We start from the raw sequence: 9,073 nt of genomic DNA, 5'->3' as shown, positions 1-9,073 counted from the left end.
ATCTGGAGTGTTTTCTTATAGAAGGATGCCATTTGGGCTATGTAATGCGCCTGCAACCTTCTAGAGATGCATGCTCTCTATTTTCTCTGATATGGTGGAAAAATTTCTGAAAGTCTTCATGGATGACTTCTCAGTATATGGAGACTCATTCAGCTCCTGTCTTGATCACCTGAAACTTGTTCTAAAGAGATGCCAAGAGACCAACGTAGTTTTAAACTGGGAAAAATGTCACTTCATGGTGACTGAAGGGATTGTCCTTGGGCATAAAATCTCAAACAAGGAAATAGAGGTGGATAAAGCAAAAATAGAGGTAATTGAAAAATTACCATCACCTGCCAATGTTAAGGCAATCAGAAGCTTTCTGGGGCATGCAGGATTCTATAGGAGGTTTATAAAGGATTTTTCAAAAATCACAAAACCTTTGAGTAATCTGCTAGCTGCTAACACGCCATTTGTGTTTGACACAGAGTGTCTGCAGGCATTTGAAACACTGAAAGCTAAGTTGGTCACAACACCAGTTATTTCTGCACCAGACTGGACATTACCATTTGAGCTAATGTGTGATGTCAGTGATCACGCCATTGGTGCAGTATTGGGACAGAGGCATGACAAGCTTCTGCACGTCATTTATTATGCTAGTTGCGTTTTAAATGATGCCCAGAAAAATTACACAACCACAGAAAAAGAATTACTTGCAGTGGTTTATGCCATTGACAAGTTCAGATCATACTTAGTAGGATCAAAAGTGATTGTGTATACTGACCATGCTACTCTTAAATATCTACTCACAAAGCAGGATTCAAAACCCAGGCTCATCAGATGGGTGTTGCTTCTGCAAGAGTTTGATATAGAAATAAGAGACAGAAAAGGAACAGAGAACCAACTGGCTGATCATCTGTCCCGGATAGAGCCAGTAGAAGGGACATCCCTCCCCTCTCTTGAGATCTCTGAAACTTTTCCAGATGAGCATTTATTTGCCATACAGGAAACACCCTGGTTTGCCGATATTGCAAACTATAAAGCTGCAAGGTTCATACCCAAAGAGTACAACAGGCAACAAAAGAAAAAATTAATCACTGATGCAAAGTACTACTTGTGGGATGAACCCTATCTCTTTAAGAGATGTGCAGACGAAATAATCCGTAGGTGTGTTACTAAAACAGTGCTGAAGTTCCTCCAGAAATATATCTTCAGCAGGTTTGGGGTCCCTAGAGTACTAATCAGTGATGGGGGCACTCACTTCTGCAACAAACAGCTTTACTCTGCCATGGTCCGGTATGGGATTCGCCACAAGGTGGCGACTCCATATCATCCACAGACTAATGGACAAGCTGAAGTCTCTAACAGAGAGCTAAAAAGAATCCTAGAACGGACTGTAAATACCCGTAGAAAGGATTGGGTGAGAAGCTTGGATGATGCTCTGTGGGCATACAGAACAGCATTCAAGACTCCTATAGGGACCTCTCCATACCAACTGGTCTATGGTAAGGCATGTCACCTGCCCGTGGAACTGGAACATAAAGCCTACTGGGCAACCAGATCCACTGGGCGTTGAACGCCAGTAAGGATAGCCATCTGGGCGTTAAACGCCAGATTTACAGCATTCTGGGCATTCAGAAAAACGCCCAGTAACAAAGGACTTCCTGGCGTTCAACGCCAGAAAGAAGCAGCAGCTGGGCGTTGAACGCCCAGGAGAGGCAGCATTTGGGCGTTGAACGACCAAAACATGCAGCGTTTGGGCGTTCAAATGCCAGGATGGTGGGGAGGAGGTAAAATCATTTTTTTCATATTTTTTTTTATTCTAATCTTAATTTTCATGCTTCAATTCATGATTTCTTGCATAAACATGTTAAGAACCCTGATTTCTAAAACCCCTAATTTCTAAAAACCTACCTTAAAAATATCAAATATATCTTAATCCATAAGCACCAACCCTCTTTTTCAATCCAATTCAACTCTTTTTCAAATTTTCAAAACAAATCTATCTTTTTACTCTAAAATCTTCTCAACTAATATCTTTTTCAAATCTTCACATTATCTTTTTCAAAAATTAGATTTATCTTTTTCAAAAATCTTTCATATCTTTTCAATTTTAAACTATATCCTCTCTTATCATATCTTCTATCTTATCTTTTCCAAATCAATCTTTTTTATCATATCTTATCTAAATTTTTGAACCCACCCCCTCCCTTTAAATATGGGTTCGGCCTCCCTCCCCTTCCATTAACAATTGCACCTAGCTCTCCTTCTATCCCTCTCCTTTATTTTCTTTTGCTTGAGGACAAGCAAATCTCTAAGTTTGGTGTGTTTATCCGTGATCACTAAGAGCATGGCTCCTAAAGGAAAACAAGCCACTTCAAGAGGCAAGAAAGAGAGCGTTCCAAAACCACTTTGGAATCAAGGGAAGTTCTTATCTAAAGAACATTCAGACCATTATTATAAAATAATGGGTCTAAGATCAGTGATCCTGGAAGTTAGATTCGATCTGAAAGAAGACGAATATCCGAAGATCCCAGAGCAAATCCGAATCAGGAACTGGGAGATCCTAGCCAATCCTGAAACGAAAGTGGGAAGGAATATGGTCCATGAGTTCTACACTAATATGTGGCATACAGACAGGCAAAGATTATCTGGATCTGATATCTATGACTATCAAACCATGGTCAGAGGAAAGATTATTCATACCCACCCTGACAAGATCAGAGAAATCTTAAAGCTACCTCAGCAAAAAGATGATCCAGACTCCTTCAATAGGAGAATGATGAGAACAAACAAGAGCCTGGATAAGATTCTAGAGGACATATGCATCCCTGGAGCCAGGTGTACCACCAGCACGAAGGGTGTTCCTAATCAACTCAAAAGAGAAGATCTCAAACCAGTGGCCAGAGGCTGGGTGGACTTCATTGGGCATTCTCTGCTGCCCACTAGCAACCGTTCTGAAGTCATTGTTAAAAGAGCAGTGATGATCCATTGCATCATGATGGGAAAAGAAGTGGAAGTTCATCAACTGATTTCAACTGAATTCTACAAAATTGCTAACAAAAATTCTAAAGAGGCCAGGTTGGCTTACCCAAGCTTGATTTCTATGCTCTGCAAGGACGCTGGAGTAAGGATGGGAATAACTGAGTATATCTCAATTGAGAAACCAATCACCAAAGCATCAATGGAAAAACAAGTACAGGATGACCCCATCAAGAAAAAAACACAGGAATTTCTCCCAGAAATCTCTCAATCTGAATATTGGGAGTATCTTGAAACATCAGTTACCAAGATGCAAGAAGCTATGGAAAGGATCCCAAGGCTTTGAGCATTAGTGGATAGGAGGGCCTAAAGGAATAAAATCCTGGCCTAAGCAGCTAAACCAAGCTGTCCCTAGCTATGTGCTTGTGGCGTGAAGGTGTCAAGTGAAAAAACTTGAGACTGAGCGGTTAAAGTCAAGGTCCAAAGCAAAAAGAAGAGTGTGCTTAAGAACCCTGAACACCTCTAATTGGAGACTTTAGCAAAGCTGATTCACAATCTAAAAGGGTTCACCCAATTATGTGTCTGTGGCATTTATGTATCCGGTGGTAATACTGGTAAACAAAGTGCTTAGGGCCACGGCCAAGACTCATAAAGTAGCTGTGTTCAAGAATCATCATACTGAAATAGGAGAATCAATAACACTATCTAAATTCTAAGTTCCTATAGATGCCAATCACTCTGAGCTTCAATGGATAAAGTGAGATGCCAAAACTGTTCGGAAGCAAAAAGCTACTAGTCCCGCTCATCTAATTAGAATCTGAGCTTCACTCAAAAACTCTGAGATATTATTGCTTCTTGACTTATTAGTCTTCTATTTTATTTGTCTAGTTGCTTGAGGACAAGCAACAGTTCAAGTTTGGTGTTGTGATGAGCGGATATTTTATACGCTTTTTGGGGTTAATTTCATATAGATTTTAGTATATTTTAGTTAGTTTTTAGTTTATTCTCATTAGTTTCTAGGCAAAATTCATATTTCTGGATTTTACTATGAGTTTGTGTATTTTTCTGTAATTTTAGGTATTTTCTGGCTGAAATTGAGGGAGCTGAGCAAAAATCTGATTCAGGCTGAAAAAGGACTGCTGATGCTGTTGGATTCTGACCTCTCTGCACTCAAAATGGAATTTCTAGAATTACAGAAGTCCAAATGGCGCGCTTTCAATTGCGTTGGAAAGTAGACATCCAGGGCTTTTCAGAAATATATAATAGTCCATACTTTGCTCAAGGATAGATGACGTAAACTAGCGTTCAACGCCAGTTCCATGCTGCTGTCTGGCGTCCAGCGCCAGAAACAAGTTACAAAGTGGAGTTCAACGCCAGAAACAGGTTACAACCTGGCGTTGAACGCCCAAAACAGCCCAGGCACGTGAGAAGCTTTAGTCTCAGCCCCAGCACACATCAAGTGGGCCCCAAAAGTAGATTTCTGCACTATCTATCATAGTCTACTCATTTTCTGTAAACCTAGGTTACCAGTTTAGTATTTAAACAACTTTTAGAGATTTATTTTGTATCTCATGACATTTTAGATCTGAAATTTATACTCTTTGACGGCATGAGTCTCTAAACTCCATTGTTGGGGGTGAGGAGCTCTGCTGTGTCTCGATGAATTAATGCAAGTATTTCTGTTTTCCATTCAAACATGCGTGTTCCTACCTAAGATATCCATTCGCGCCTAACTATGGAGAAGGTGATGATCAGTGACACTCATCACCTTCCTCAATCCATGAACATGTGTCTGACAATCACCTCCGTTCTACATCAGATTGAATGAATATCTCTGAGATTCCTTAATCAGAATCTCTGTGGTATAAGCTAGATTGATGGCGGCATTCAGGAGAATCCGGAAAGTCTAAACCTTGTCTGTGGTATTCCGAGTAGGATTCTGGGATTGGATGGCTGTGACAAACTTCAAACTCGCGAGTGCTGGGTGTAGTGACAGACGCAAAAGGATAGTAAATCCTATTCCGGTACGACTGAGAACCTGCAGATGATTAGCCGTGCGGTGACAGCGCACCTGGATCCTTTTCACTGGAAGGATGGATGGTAGCCATTGACAACGGTGATCCACCTACACACAGCTTGCCATAAGAGGACGTGCGTGCGTGAATCAGAAGATAGAGGAAAGCAGAGATTCTGAAGACAAAGCATCTCCAAAACTCCAACATATTCTCCATTACTACATAACAAGTAACCTTTAATCCATGCTCTCTTGTTTATTCGCAATTCAACTGATAAATATAATTGACTTCCTGACTAAGAATTGCAAGATAACCATAGATTGCTTCAAACCAACAATCTTCGTGGGATTCGACCCTTACTCACGTAAGGTATTACTTGGACGACCCAGTGCACTTGCTGGTTAGTGGTACGAGTGTGAAAAGTGTGATTCACAATTTGTGCACCAGGTATTGACTTCATGGGACCTTTTTCACCCTTATACTCCAACACTTATATCTTAGTGGCAGTTGATTATGTGTCCAAGTGGGTGGAAGCTATAGCTTTGCCCACCAATGATGCCAAAGTGGTGATGATCTTTCTTCAGAGATATATTTTCAGCTGGTTTGGTGTCCCAAGGACACTTATTAGTGATGGTGGAAGTCACTTCTGCAACAGACAGCTGGACTCACTTCTGCAGAGGTATGGAGACTGTCATAAAGTGGCAACTCCCTATCACCCTCAAACAAGTGGATAGGTTGAGGTTTCTAACAGAGAACTCAAGAGGATTCTAGAGAAGACCGTCAGTATCTCACGGAAGGATTGGTCTAGGAAGCTTGATGATGCCCTCTGGGCATACCGGACAGCATACAAGATTCCTATTGGCATGTCCCCTTATCAGTTGGGCTATGGTAAAGCCTATCACTTGCCAGTTGAGCTGAAGCATAGAGCGTACTAGGCAATCAAATTTCAAAACTTTGATGCTCAAGTTGCAAGAATAAAGAGGATGCTTCAGTTGAATGAGCTTGATGAATTCAGATATTCAGCCTATGAGAATGCCAATCTCTATAAGAAGAGAACTAAGATATGGCATAACAAGAAGATTTCCATCAGAGTCTTTGAGCCAGGTCAGAGAGTGCTTGTATTCAATTCAAGGCTCAAACTCTTTTCCGGGAAGCTAAAATCCCGGTGGTCAGGATTGTTTGTGGTAACTAGAGCATCACCATATGGTCATGTAGAAATTTAGGAGGAGAACTCTGACAGAAGGTTTACAGTGAATGGCCAAAGGTTGAAGCACTATCTTGGAGGCGAGATTGATCGCCAAAGGTCCAGTCATCTGTTGAACTAGCAAAACTGACCGTCAAGCTAGTGACGTTAAAGAAGCACTTGTCGGGAGGCAATCCGATGTTTTTGTATCCTTCAGTTTGATTTTTTTTACTTTGATTTTTATTTATTTAGTTTTGTTTTGTTTGAGTTTTGGACACCCTGGAAGAAGTTGTTTCGCACTGGGTGGCACCTAACTTCAAAACCTCAAGTTAGGCGCCACATATATGCTCAATTTGGGGGTTACTCACTGGAGGGGTGGCGCCTAACTTCACCCCTTGAAGTTAGGCGCCAATGATGCGTACAAATTGAGGATTGCTCCCTGCCTGGTCCACGCCTAACTCCACCATCTCAAGTTAGGCGCCAGGGTTGCTTTCCACATCAAGTTAGGTGCCCTACATAACTCAAGTTAGGCGCCACACCAGACCATAGAGGGGCATCACATACGAGAGGCATGAAGTTGGGCGCCACATGCTTCAAGTTAGGCGCCATGAGGGAGAGAAGCATATGAAGTTAGGCACCAGGTTTCCTAAGTTAGGCGCCATGTGGGAGTTCGCACTCAAGTTAGGCGCCGTATTGCCCAAGTTAGGCGCCAACCCATTGCTCCCCACTATTACCTAACCGAATCAAATAAATTTTGCACCAAATCCTTTCCAATCAATTCCAAGATACCCCCCATTCCCAGATATCTCCACCTATGATCCCTTGTCACCTTCATTCATTCCTCCAACTCCAACCCGTGAGACCCTCCCCTTCCCAAGACATACCCATGAACAACCTTCTTCGAACAAGGACCCCAACCCCTGCCCATATTCCCTGACCCCTACACGCCTACTTCCCTGTTTCCTTTACCCCTTCCCCGCCAACCCATGAACCATTCCCTTCAATCCCTTAGACCAACCCATGACCATTGACCCCAACGAATCCCACCCAACCCTCTTTATAAAGCCCCCTCCCCCAATTCACCCTTCTCCCCACACAGCAACACTCTAAACCCCCTTCTCTTCCTACTACCAATCCCTTTTCCCTTTAGCCCCTCTCTAAATGCAAACCACATCCCTCATCCTCTTTGAATTTCCTTCTCCACCATAACAACAACACTAACCCCTCACCTTAAACCCCATCCCCCATCCTATATTCAACCGTGTCCCCCCTTTCTTCTTCTTTTCTTTTTCTTTTTTTTTTTTCTGTCTTTATTCAGTTCGAAATAAAAAAGAAACAGAAATAAGAAATTTTAAATTTAATTTTTCTTTTCCTCTTTTCAATTCCTTCTTTCATTCATCTTTGTCTTCCCCTTTGTATTTTTCTAATTTGCTTGAGGACAAGCAAAAGTTTTAAATTTAGTGTTGTTGCTTCGCTTGTTCTTTTTCTGTTCATTGTAATGGCACCAAAAACTAGTACGCCCTCAAAGAAGAGGAAAGGCAAAGAGCCAGCCACCAGTTCTCATGATGCACACAGATTCTGCTCCAAGCTCTATGAGGAACACTTTTATGAGAACACTTACAAGAAGGATGTGACTCCGGAAGTGAGGTTTGCACTGCAACCGGATGAATATCCAGAAATTCTATTTCAAATTCAGAGGAGAAGATGGCATTTTCTGTGCAACCCACACACGGAGGTTAGACAACTGATGGTTCAGAAATTTTATGGAAATCTCTGGGTCACTTACAAGGATGTTGAGAGGGTCAATGAAAAGAATTATCAGAGCTATGTAAGAGGAAAATTCATTAATTTTAGTCCAAAAAATGTCTGCCGGGCCCTCCATCTGCTGTGTTCAGATCATATGTCTGTCTGTTACAGTGAGAGGATGCATAGAGATTAAAAACTGGAACAAGTATTGGAAGAAATATGTATTCCAAGTTCTCAGTGGAAAATGGGTGCAGAAGGGAATCTGAGCCAACTGAAGAGCACTGACCTTCTCCCTATAGCTAGAGGATGGTTAGACTTCATCCGAAGTTCTATCATGCCAACTTGCAACCGGTCTGAATGCACTGTAGACCGGGCTGTCATGATTCACTGTATCATGAAAGGAAAGGTGGTAGAGATAGAGGATATTATCTTAGAACAGATATATAACATTGCCTCTAACTCCCTTAAGAAGGCTAGACTTAGTTTTCCACATCTGATTTACCGCCTGTCTGAAGTAGTAGGGGTAAAGGTGGATAATGACTTCGCCATTCCTATTGAGAGACCAATTACCAAGAGACCATGGAGGCTCATAGGGAACAGTAGAGGGTCCCCAGAGAAGAGCAAGTTGATGAGGAAGCTCAACATGACTAGCCCCATTGCCTCAGGGACACCACTTCCCACCACAGGAATACTGGCAGCAGCTCACTTCCTCTATTGTGCAGATGAGGATCACGCAGGATAGCTGTTGGCAGTAGTACACTGCATCTATTGAGAAGATGAAGGTGACACAAAATAATCATTGGGAGTATCTCACCACCACCCTTGATCAAATGAGAGCTGCTCAGGACTCTCAGCGCCAGAAGATTTCCCAACTGAGATAGGATTATAGCCGCCTGAGAGGACCATATGGATCACAGCTAGATGAGAGAGATCCCCACCAGGAGATTTCCCAACTGAGATAGGATTATTTTGCCATTACTATGTTATGTTCTTATTTTCTACTGTTTTGTCTTAGTTTCTGCATGATCCTTTATTATTTCAATTTCTAGGTTCTAGTTTGATTCGCTATTTTAATTCTATATTTGTTTTTAATTCTGAAAAGTGTCTCATGTATCGCTCACTGAGCTTGAATTCAAAAGAAAAAGAAAAAAAAGAAATGATGTATTAT

Source organism: Arachis ipaensis, chromosome B01 (genome assembly GCF_000816755.2).
Source record: "Arachis ipaensis cultivar K30076 chromosome B01, Araip1.1, whole genome shotgun sequence".
NCBI lineage: Eukaryota > Viridiplantae > Streptophyta > Magnoliopsida > Fabales > Fabaceae > Arachis > Arachis ipaensis.
Note: the sequence above shows the minus strand (reverse complement) of the source record.